An 11,446-nucleotide genomic window follows, 5' to 3' on the forward strand; every position below is an offset into this window, starting at 1 on the left:
ATTTTTGGGAAATTATTCTAAAAGCCTTTCTAAGCATTTAGATTCATTTATATTAATTTATCTTTAATGCAGTCACACATTTGTTTTTTCCTTGTTATTATAAATATAAGTGATTTTAAATTTAATTATCCTGTGCATCACACATATTAACGACTAATTTTAGATAAAAACATTAACTAAAAATATTTGGTTGAGCTAATAAGAGTCCTAGCTCTTTTTGCTTTTTACTTATTAGACGTCATTAACTAATTTTGGCATCAGCCTTTGTTGGAGTTTTCCCCCTTTCCCCACAACCACAACACTATAGACACACGTAAGGAAATTTCTTCTTCTTTTCCTGGGCCACATTTCGCTACTCCTGCCTCAACCCAACCCATTTATGTTTTTCACATGGTAGTCAAACTTTATATAGGCTCTTCTGCCAACCCAATAAATACACGGAGAAATACGAAGAATTAGAGGGTACATAGGGAGGTTGTTGGTGAAACTTCACTCACGCTGCAGGGACACAGTGGAATTCAATCAAAATTTGTGACAGTGCATTTGTATTTTTAATGCCTCGTGCTTTTAATACATTATTGTCTTAAATAGGGATAACAATTTTGTCCCGCTCCTCCCCGTTTCATTCTGCGCAGATTTTTCCCGTCCCGCAAAGGTGGTGGGGCTTGCACCACAGGACGGGACGGGAATGGATTTAAACTTTTTAGACCCACCCTGCCCCCCTGCCCTATCCCCACCCCGCCCTGCATTGATAAGGGTTAGATTATAAATTTTTCACACCCTAAAACCCTACTATTTAAAAAAACATATTATTAATTTATTATATTCTACCTAACGTAGTTCTTTGCCTATTTTTTCTTTGTAGCAAGGTTGAAAATAAAGTACCAATTTTAACGTTTTCTTTTGTCTTTATTATAAACAAATTTATATACAATTGAATCATCAATTTTGTACTAAGAGATTTTTTTTTTTTTTTTAATTGTGATATTGTCTTGTAAAACACTTGGATAATATTATTTAGTTTTTGCTAAAAATTAGTTTGATTTGATTGGATAAATTTATTTGTAATTTCAAGTATACTTTTATTAATGAAACATGTTATAATTTTTTTTAAAAAAATTGTAATAGTTGTGGGCAAATCAACAAGAAGTAGATTTTTACGGGGTGGGGCGGGGATGGGATAAGAAAATTTTCCCCGTCATGTAGGGCAGGGCGGGGCGGGGATGGGGCAAAAAAAAATCATTCAGGGCGGGGGCGGGGGCGAAGACCCTATCCTTCGGCCCAGCCCTACCCCGCCCCATTGCCATCCCTAGTCTTAAAGTTAGGCAACAATGAGATTTTAATATATTTTGAAAGTTCAAAAACGTGTACCAATACACTTTTGAACGTTTAGACCCCCAAAAATTAACTTAACCAACACAAGCAATATGTCAAACAACAAGTGTGCGGAAACTTAACATATGCTATAATGTGAAATAGGTTAAAAAACTATCTAAGCCATAACATAATAAAATCACAGCAGATAATATAAAGGCAAAGATAGAGAGGAAGGAAGATGCAAACACAAAGACAACACGCGATGTGTTATCGAAGAGGAAACCGAAGTCCTCGGCGAAAAACCTCTCCGTCGCCCTCCAAGCGGTAATCAATCCACTAGAAAATACAGTTGGGATACAAGGACAGCAATAGACCCTCCAAGCCTAATCTACCCAGTGCACCTAAGCCCTCCAAGCTTCTTGCTCCAACGAGGTTGCGTCGAACCTTTTTCTTTTCTAGCTTCCCGGATTCCGCTACTACACCGTAGCATCAACCAATGAAGATTGGCTCCTTCCTAACTGCTTCCCAGAACTCCAAACGACTGTCTCACAGAGATGATAATGGTGAGAACCAGGTTTGGTATAATGCCTCTCAAGGTTTTGACAATGGAGAGGAAGAGAGTGAGGGAATTTGAAGAGACTCTAAGGTATAGATTGTGGATGAAGCAATCTAGTTTTTCTTTAGGGTTTCTCTCTTAAAATTCTCTCTGGAAGCTCTCTTTCAATCGTGGGTTAAAGGGGTATTTATACTGGAGTAGAGAGGAATGTGAAACGTCAGGTTTTGGTAAAACAGGGGTGGCTCGCGGCTTGACCTTGCGGCTTGACCAAGTCGCGAGATCCAGTCGCGAGTTAACCGTATGGCCAGTTGTCCTGTTTTGTCCTGTAGTGCTCCAGCTAGCATGACTGTTCATCTTCCAGCATGCTTGGCACGTGTACAGCTTCTGGCGGCTTGCAGCCGCGAGTCCACCCGCGAGTCCCAGCCACGACTCTCTGTTTTCTTGCACACTCTTGAGCAATCTTCACTCTATCTCACTCACTACCTTTACAACAAACCCACCTAAATACAGGGTAACTAAATGCTGAATTACAAGCAAATTTGGCACGGAATAAAGCCAATTAGATGGTTGAATAAATTCAACCTTACAATCTCCCCCTTTGGCTATTCCGTGACAAAACCCTAAAACAGACTCTAGACTTAACATGTGAGTTGGGAACAGTTGAACAAAACTCACTCACACCTAACTCTAGAAGCTGTGAAGCACTTGAATCATACGAACATAATACTCCTGAAACACAACAATACACCATGATCATTGTAAGCAGAAAATTATGAATGCATATGAAACATGCAATATGTGATCAAGCAAAGATGGAGTTAATAAACAAACCATGGCTTGATCAACCAAGTGAACACCACAAGGTAGTGATCACAGTGCTCATTCACACTTGGAATGAACACAAGGACATACAAGTTAACAAGCACAAGGCAAGACACTTGTATGCTCAACACTCAACCAATGCATAGCACACAAGGCATATGCATCTAGGAACAATCCTACAAGGGCACAAGAGTGACAGTACATAAACCAAAATGCAGAACATTTAGATTAAAGTACTGATTTCAACATAGCATAAAAGCTGCACTTAAGCAAGGTACATACCATAAAGCCTACAAACTATGCATAAAACAATAACCCTAAAAGCTTACAAAAGCACATGGGTACAAACACAGAATATCCTGAATAACAGTTTTACAAAACACAATATATCAAACTTAAAGAAAAAAATGAAACTGAAAAAAAAATAAAGACACTCCCCCTTAGATAAAGACGCTCCCCCTTAGGGTAATATCCTTCCCCTCTGATTATGCCTATCACTCTCCCTTTTTGTCATGGAATAGGTTAGTCATCTTCTTCTAGCTTTCTCTGAATTTGATCCAATTGAGTTTGAAGAGAAGTAAACTTCATATCCCATCGGTTGCTTTGATGGTGTAGAGAAGCAGTGAGTCCAGACATCTTTGTATTCAACTTGTGGACAGAGGAGACAATGCGATCAAGTTTCTCATCGAGGGAGAGATTGCTGAACTGAGAGTCACTGTGAGATGCAGAAGTTTCTGGTTTGGCTCTCTTCCGACTATGTCCAACACTTGCATTGTATGTACGCATGTTGATTGGACTCGATTTGGGGATAGGAGACTCATCAGCTGTTGGATAAATTCCCTTGAGCTTCAAGATCCGTGAAATGAGACTGCAGAAAGGAATGCATATCCGAGACTCACTTCGAAGAACCGTTTTGCGCAGAACATGAAAGATATGAGCACAAATGTCGATTTCTTCATCAGAGATTAGATCATGAAGAAACAAAGCATGTCCAAGGTTCATATACCCAGTACTTGATAAAGGGTACAAATTGTGAAACATTACAATTGTAAGCATTCTCAGTTTCGGAGAAAGGGAGGAAACACTGATGGATTTGCCATTGGGTGAGAACTCCAAGTCTTGACCAAGACTTTGTTTGAGAAGCTCCTCATCAGGACATAGATCATCATAGACCGGTGAATGTCGAAAAATAGGTCTGTTGATGTGAAGAATTTCTGCCAGGTATGTAGGAGAGACAGAAAAGCTCCTTTGCCGAACCCAGCACTTAAGTTCATCTCCTTCCACAATTGCGTTAGCATAAAATTCTTTAACCAACTCTTCATACACGATATCCGGATTAGAGAGAAGGTAATTCCAATCCTTGTGAGCAAACCATTTCGGAATGTCAGTGTTATGAAGTGAGGACAGATCCACAGCTCTTTCTAGTAATGGAGTAGCATGAAGAAAAAAATTCTCATATGACTGATAGGCTGCATATGATCTGAACTTATTGGGATCAAATCGCTGTGATGAAGAGCGAGTCACTTTCGGGAGAGGTGTGTCTTCATAAACATCAATTACGGGTTCCTTCCCTTTGGAAGAACCTCCTTTCACAGCAGCCTTTTTGAATGGAGACATGACCAGTCTGCATTATAAATAAGGGAAATGACAGAACACAATCCAACAGACTATATCAGCAGTGGGTTAGTGAAAATTTAGGGCCAATGAAGAAACCCTAACAGCTGGATGAAAATGGTCAGACAATAACAATGAGAGACACACAAGGCCCAAATTGAACAACACAGAAGAGGTAGGCCAAAAATAACCACATAATCAGCTGGAAAAGGACCCACATTCAACAATACATCAATGGATTACCACACAGGATTATAGTGGAACATGATATCACCAGCAGATCAGACAAAAATTAGCTAACCCTAGCTAAGCACATGATGAAGAACACAACCACCAACATAAACAAGCTTAAACACAGAAACACAAGCATCCAAGCGAAGCTAGAACACAGAATAATAGTTGAGCTAAAACCCATCACAAAAACACAATCAACTGTGAATGAACCAGAGGGAAAACCATAACAACAAGTAAAATAGAGTGCAGGACAGAAAACCATACCTGTTAGTCGATGATTTTGAGCTGAAATGAGACAAGTATGGGAGATCGAAAATGGAGGCACGGTGACACAGTGCAAGAGCAGATGAGAAAGACAATGAACAGTCACAAAAGATCGAGGGAAAAATAAAAAATTTAAAAACTGCCCCTGTTTAATCAAAACACGCGATTTTCGCGACTGGAACGAGTCGCCAAAGAGTCGCCAGATCAAGCCGCCAAAACACTGAAGAACAAAATTTTGAAAAATTTTTCTAAGTGTTTTTCGCGACTGGAAGGTCTACCCGCGAGTGAGTCGCGAGCTGAGCCGCGAAAATCTCTGAGTGAACCTCGCGACTGGACCTTCCACTCGCGAACAAGTCGCCAAAAATGACCAGCGAGGATGCGACTGAGGCTCGCGACTTGACATACCCGCGACTGAGCCGCCAAAACAGGGCAAAACAGTATTTTTGAAATTTTCAGATTTTTCAAACAAAATACTTTCCAAAAACACCTAAAACACTCAAAAATCTTTTTGTGCTTGAATTAACAAAGATTGAGTATGTGAAAACACATTTTATCAAGTACAATCACACAAATGAATATGGCATTTATTGAACATAAACTTGTGTGTTGTGTGTGGATAACAACAATGAGATAATCCTTTGTCTAATGTGAAGCTTCAATGATCAATTCAACCAAGGCATACACAATTAGCACTAGATCATATGACCCATCTCAATTATAGAAATATGTATATATGACCTCCCACACAACTTGATAACATAACTTGGAGCTTTTCATTTGACTCCACTGTCAATCATAACAACTGATCTTTTTGATCTTTTGAGGCAATCATCTCTCATTGTGAGAGGGATATATAACATTTCTCTTTGAAGAACAGGCCTTTGGCCTTTTTGAATGAACATTCACTTTTAATATAAGGTCGCTTACCCTTTTTCCTAGTCAAATACTAGAATGTGCGACAGGCTTTTGCAGCTCAATATCTCTTTTCATTTGGAGATTTACATTTGGTGAGCTCTTTTTAGCAAAACAAAAATAAAAAGTGGGAAGATATATAGACACAAGTCTATGCATGTCTCAAGATCAACATAACCATTCAGTAATCATTCATGACAAGTTAGAAGATCTATTTACAACAATCACATAGATTTCAAGATTTTTCCCACAGTGATATGAGTGCATGAAAACAAGCAATGCTCGAAAATGCACAAAACCATTAGCACAAAGGTACAAGGCAAAACAAGTTTTGAGACAAAACTCAACAAAGTCAATCAAGCTTTTTGATTTTCTAATTTTTTATGTGATTTTTGGATTTTTGACACATGAAACAAAAAGATTGAACAAACATAAAAATAACCAGCAGTATTCACAAAAGCACAAACAAACAAGAAACATGTTGCACAAAAAGGCTAAACAAAAAAAAAGGTGTGTGCCCCAACACAGACAGATTTAACATATTATAAAAAAAATGAAGCACACAACACACAAGAGAGTCAAGGAATTGTACCGACACCAATGGTCTTACGGAGTGATTCAAACCGTGAACCATCGAGAGGCTTGGTGAAGATATCCGCCTTTTGATTGTCGGTGTGTATGAACTCAAGACACACAACTCTTTCCTCTACCAAATCCCGAATGAAATGGTAACGTATCTCTATGTGTTTGGATTTTGAATGCTGAACAGGATTTTTGGAAAGATTGATGGCACTGGTGTTGTCACAGAAGACACACATCGTTTCTTGAGGAATTCCATAGTCATGAAGTAATTTCTTCATCCAAAGAAGCTGAGTGCAGCAACTTCCAGCAGCGATGTATTCTGCTTCTGCAGTAGATAGAGACACTGAATTCTGCTTCTTGCTCATCCACGAAACAAGATTGTTACCAAGATAAAAACAGCCGCCTGAAGTGCTTTTCCGATCGTCTACACTGCCAGCCCAGTCAGCATCTGAATACCCAGCAAGACACGCATTTGAGTCTTTTGAATACCACAGACCATAGTTTGCAGTACCGTTCATATATCGAATGATTCGCTTAGCAGCAGTCAGATGAGATTCCTTCGGATTAGCTTGGTACCTGGCACAAACGCCCACACTGAAAGCAATGTCCGGTCTACTTACTGTAAGGTAGAGCAAACGTCCTATGATGCTCCTATACAATGTAGGACTTACTTCAACTCCTGATGAATCCACATTCAGTTTAGTGGAAGAGCTCATGGGAGTGGAGGCATGTTTTTTGGAGTCTAGGCCAAACTTCTTGACAATGTTTCTGGCATACTTCTCTTGAGATACAAATATACCCTCATTCTGTTGTTTGACTTGAAGACCCAAAAAGAATGTGAGCTCCCCCACCATGCTCATCTCAAACTCCTTCTTCATCTCCTCAGAAAATTCAGTAGCACGATCTTCGATAGTTGCTCCAAACACTATGTCATCAACATAGACTTGTGCCACAAGGAGATAATCTTCATCATTTTTGACAAACAGAGTTCGATCGGCGTACCCTCTCTTGAAACCTCTATCTAGAAGATAATGTGTAAGACGATCGTACCAGGCTCTAGGCGCTTGTTTTAAACCATAAAGTGCTTTCTTCAATCTTAATACATGATCTGGAAAATGAGGATTCTCAAATCCTTTTGGTTGCTCAACAAAAACCTCTTCATTTAGATATCCATTCAGAAAAGCACACTTAACATCCATTTGATAAAGTTTGAAATTCAAAGTGCACGCAATGGACATGAGGATTCGAATGGATTCGAGTCTTGCCACCGGAGTAAATGATTCATCAAAATCCACCCCTTCTACTTGTGTGTATCCTTGAGCCACTAACCGAGACTTGTTCCGAATTATCTCTCCATCTTCATCAGTTTTGTTTTTAAAGATCCACTTTGTGCCTATAACATGAACGTTCTCAGGCCGTGGAGCAAGTTCCCACACATCATTCCTCACAAACTGATTCAGCTCTTCATGCATTCTTGAAGAGCCTCTTCAACCCTTTTTGGTTCAAACTGTGCAAGATAACAGTGATATGTTACATGATTGGCTAGCAGAATATTTCCTTTCCTGAGGCGAAGACCGTCATCAAGTGATCCTATGATATTACTTTCCGGATGATTCTTGATAATTCTTGAAGATGTCCTTTTTGAAGTGGAAACTTCATCACTACGAGAGATAGGAGGATGAACTTCTGGAGGAGTAAGAGGACTTGAAGTTCTAGACATTGATCTCGTTTCCATTCTTTTGTTGATGGGAGTCGATTCTACTTCTGGTATAGGTTCTTCACCTTCTATATCCAAAGCTTCTACCTCAACATCAGGCTCTTCGGTGCTCGGCCCTTCTACATCATCAATCATTTCCACCTTAGGTAAGGCATCATCAATCTTGACATTTATGGATTCCATCACAGTCTTTGTTCTCTTGTTAAACACTCTATACGCTCGACTTGTAGTAGAGTAGCCAAGAAAAATGCCCTCATCACTTCTTGCATCAAACTTCCCAAGATTCTCTCGATCATTTAAGATATAACATTTACTTCCAAATACCCGAAAATACTTCACTTTAGGCTTCTTCCCATTCCATATCTCATATGCAGTCTTCTTTGTACCAACTCGAAAGAAAATCCTATTGCCAATGTGACACGAGGTGTTGACAGCTTCTCCCCAAAATTTTTGAGGTATTTGCTTGTTAAGCAACATGACTCTTGCCATCTCCTGAATCACACGATTTTTTCTCTCTACCACTCCATTTTGTTGTGGAGTTTTGGGAGCTGAAAACTCTCTTTTAATACCATTCTTCTCACAGAAGGACTCGAATCTTGCATTCTCAAATTCTCTCCCATGATCACTTCTAACTTTGGCAATCAGAATCCCCTTTTCATTTTGTAGTTTCTTGCACAGAATCTCCAGCCTCTCACAAGCTTCTGATTTTTCTCTAAGGAATTCAACCCAAGTGTATCTTGAGTAGTCGTCCATAATGACCATAATGTATCTTTTTCCCCCTAGGCTTTCAGTTCTGGTGGGCCCCATCAGATCAACATGAAGTAACTCCAAACACCGAGAGGTGGCTATCACATTTACCTTGTGATGACTTGCCTTAGTTTGCTTCCCCATTTGACATGCACCACAAATGGTCTTCTTCACTTTTCCAAACTTAGGAAGTCCCTCGACTGCTTCAAGTTTGGAGACTTTTGCTACTTGTTTGAAGTTGGCATGCCCAAATCTGTGATGCCACAGCTCCAACATATCCACCCGAGCACTTCTACACGATATTGGTGCCGTGGGGACTATTCCATAACAATTATCCGTAGTCCGATTTCCTTCCAAAACCTGAATCCCCTCTTCATTGATGATCAAACATCCTTTCTTAGAGAATTGTACCAGGAAATCGTTATCACAAATTTGAGTGATGCTCAGCAAATTTGCCTTCAGCCCTTTTATGAACAGCACATCTTTCAACAGAGGCAAATCGGGTATCTCAATGGTTCCTTTGCCTAGGACTTAAGCATGGCTTCCATCCCCAAAGGTCACATAGTCACCAACCTTTTCTTTGAGTGACTTAAACAGTGACTTATCCCCTGTCATATGGCGAGAACACCCACTGTCAAGATACCACAAACATGCATTAAACACCTTTAATGAGGTATGCACAAATAGGTTCACATGTGACAGACATTCTTGACCTTCAAACACAAACTCATCATCAGGTTTCATGCTTCTTTTAGATTGATTTTTCATTTTCAGATTCTCAATCATCTCACACAACATTCTATTCTTTCTTTTATATTTCTTAATCAATGATTTAGATTCAGATATGCTACTGTGTAAGACAAGATTCTGATTTTCAAGATATTCCAGCATGTGAACAAAAACTCTAGCATGTTTCTTAGTTTTTAATAACTCTACAAGATCATCAGTAATACACCTTTCAGACATATGCATAGAGACATTTTCACAAACACTTGAGCTACAATTCAGCATGGTATAAACGAAAACAACAACCACAACTCAGGGGTCTAGGATCACACTTAGGTAATAAAACCAATAGCAGTGTACCTGCTCTGATACCAATTGAAAGTTCAAAAACGTGTACCAATACACTTTTGAACGTTTAGACCCCCAAAAATTAACTTAACCAACACAAGCAATATGTCAAACAACAAGTGTGCGGAAACTTAACATATGCTATAATGTGAAATAGGTTAAAAAACTATCTAAGCCATAACATAATAAAATCACAGCAGATAATATAAAGGCAAAGATAGAGAGGAAGGAAGATGCAAACACAAAGACAACACGCGATGTGTTATCGAAGAGGAAACCGAAGTCCTCGGCGAAAAACCTCTCCGCCGCCCTCCAAGCGGTAATCAATCCACTAGAAAATACAGTTGGGATACAAGGACAGCAATAGACCCTCCAAGCCTAATCTACCCAGTGCACCTAAGTCCTCCAAGCTTCTTGCTCCAACGAGGTTGCGTCGAACCTTTTTCTTTTCTAGCTTCCCAGATTCCGCTACTACACCGTAGCATCAACCAATGAAGATTGGCTCCTTCCTAACTGCTTCCCAGAACTCCAAACGACTGTCTCACAGAGATGATAATGGTGAGAACCAGGTTTGGTATAATGCCTCTCAAGGTTTTGACAATGGAGAGGAAGAGAGTGAGGGAATTTGAAGAGACTCTAAGGTATAGATTGTGGATGAAGCAATCTAGTTTTTCTTTAGGGTTTCTCTCTTAAAATTCTCTCTGGAAGCTCTCTTTCAATCGTGGGTTAAAGGGGTATTTATACTGGAGTGGAGAGGAATGTGAAACGTCAGGTTTTGGTAAAACAGGGGTGGCTCGCGGCTTGACCAAGTCGCGAGATCCAGTCGCGAGTTAACCGTATGGCCAGTTGTCCTGTTTTGTCCTGTAGTGCTCCAGCTAGCATGACTGTTCATCTTCCAGCATGCTTGGCACGTGTGCAGCTTCTGGCGGCTTGCAGCCGCGAGTCCACCCGCGAGTCCCAGCCGCGACTCTCTGTTTTCTTGCACACTCTTGAGCAATCTTCACTCTATCTCACTCACTACCCTTACAACAAACCCACCTAAATACAGGGTAACTAAATGCTGAATTACAAGCAAATTTGACACGGAATAAAGTCAATTAGATGGTTGAATAAATTCAACCTTACATATTTTTTTAAGAGTAATGCTAAAGCCACTAAAATCTTTCCCTCTCCCTTGTGTGTGTGTGTGTTTGTTTCTCAAAAAAAAGAATGGGTAATTGTCCCACATTATTTAAGAGAGTGTGTTGTGTGTAGTATAACTTACCCTACCCTCCCTTAAAAAGTTACCATGGCTTTTGAGTGGAGTTGTGGTGTGCCTTTATGTTAGAACCCCTTTTTCTCTCTCTTGTGTGTGTGTGTTTGTTTCTCAAAAAAAAAAAAATTTACAAACATTCTAAAAACAGTTGATGTGGCATGCTTAACATAAGCTTTAAAAAAAAAAACTGAGTATTCACGTCAAATACAAAATAACTCAAACAAAAATATCTCTACATCAAATCTAAAAAGATCCATCAATTGACCATTTGTCTTCTTCTCTATATAAAGAAATTATCGAATGTGACAAAAGTATTGTCATATATGATGTTAGTATTATTAAATACATGTGA

Source organism: Quercus robur, chromosome 9 (genome assembly GCF_932294415.1).
Source record: "Quercus robur chromosome 9, dhQueRobu3.1, whole genome shotgun sequence".
In the NCBI taxonomy this organism is placed as follows: Eukaryota; Viridiplantae; Streptophyta; class Magnoliopsida; order Fagales; family Fagaceae; genus Quercus; species Quercus robur.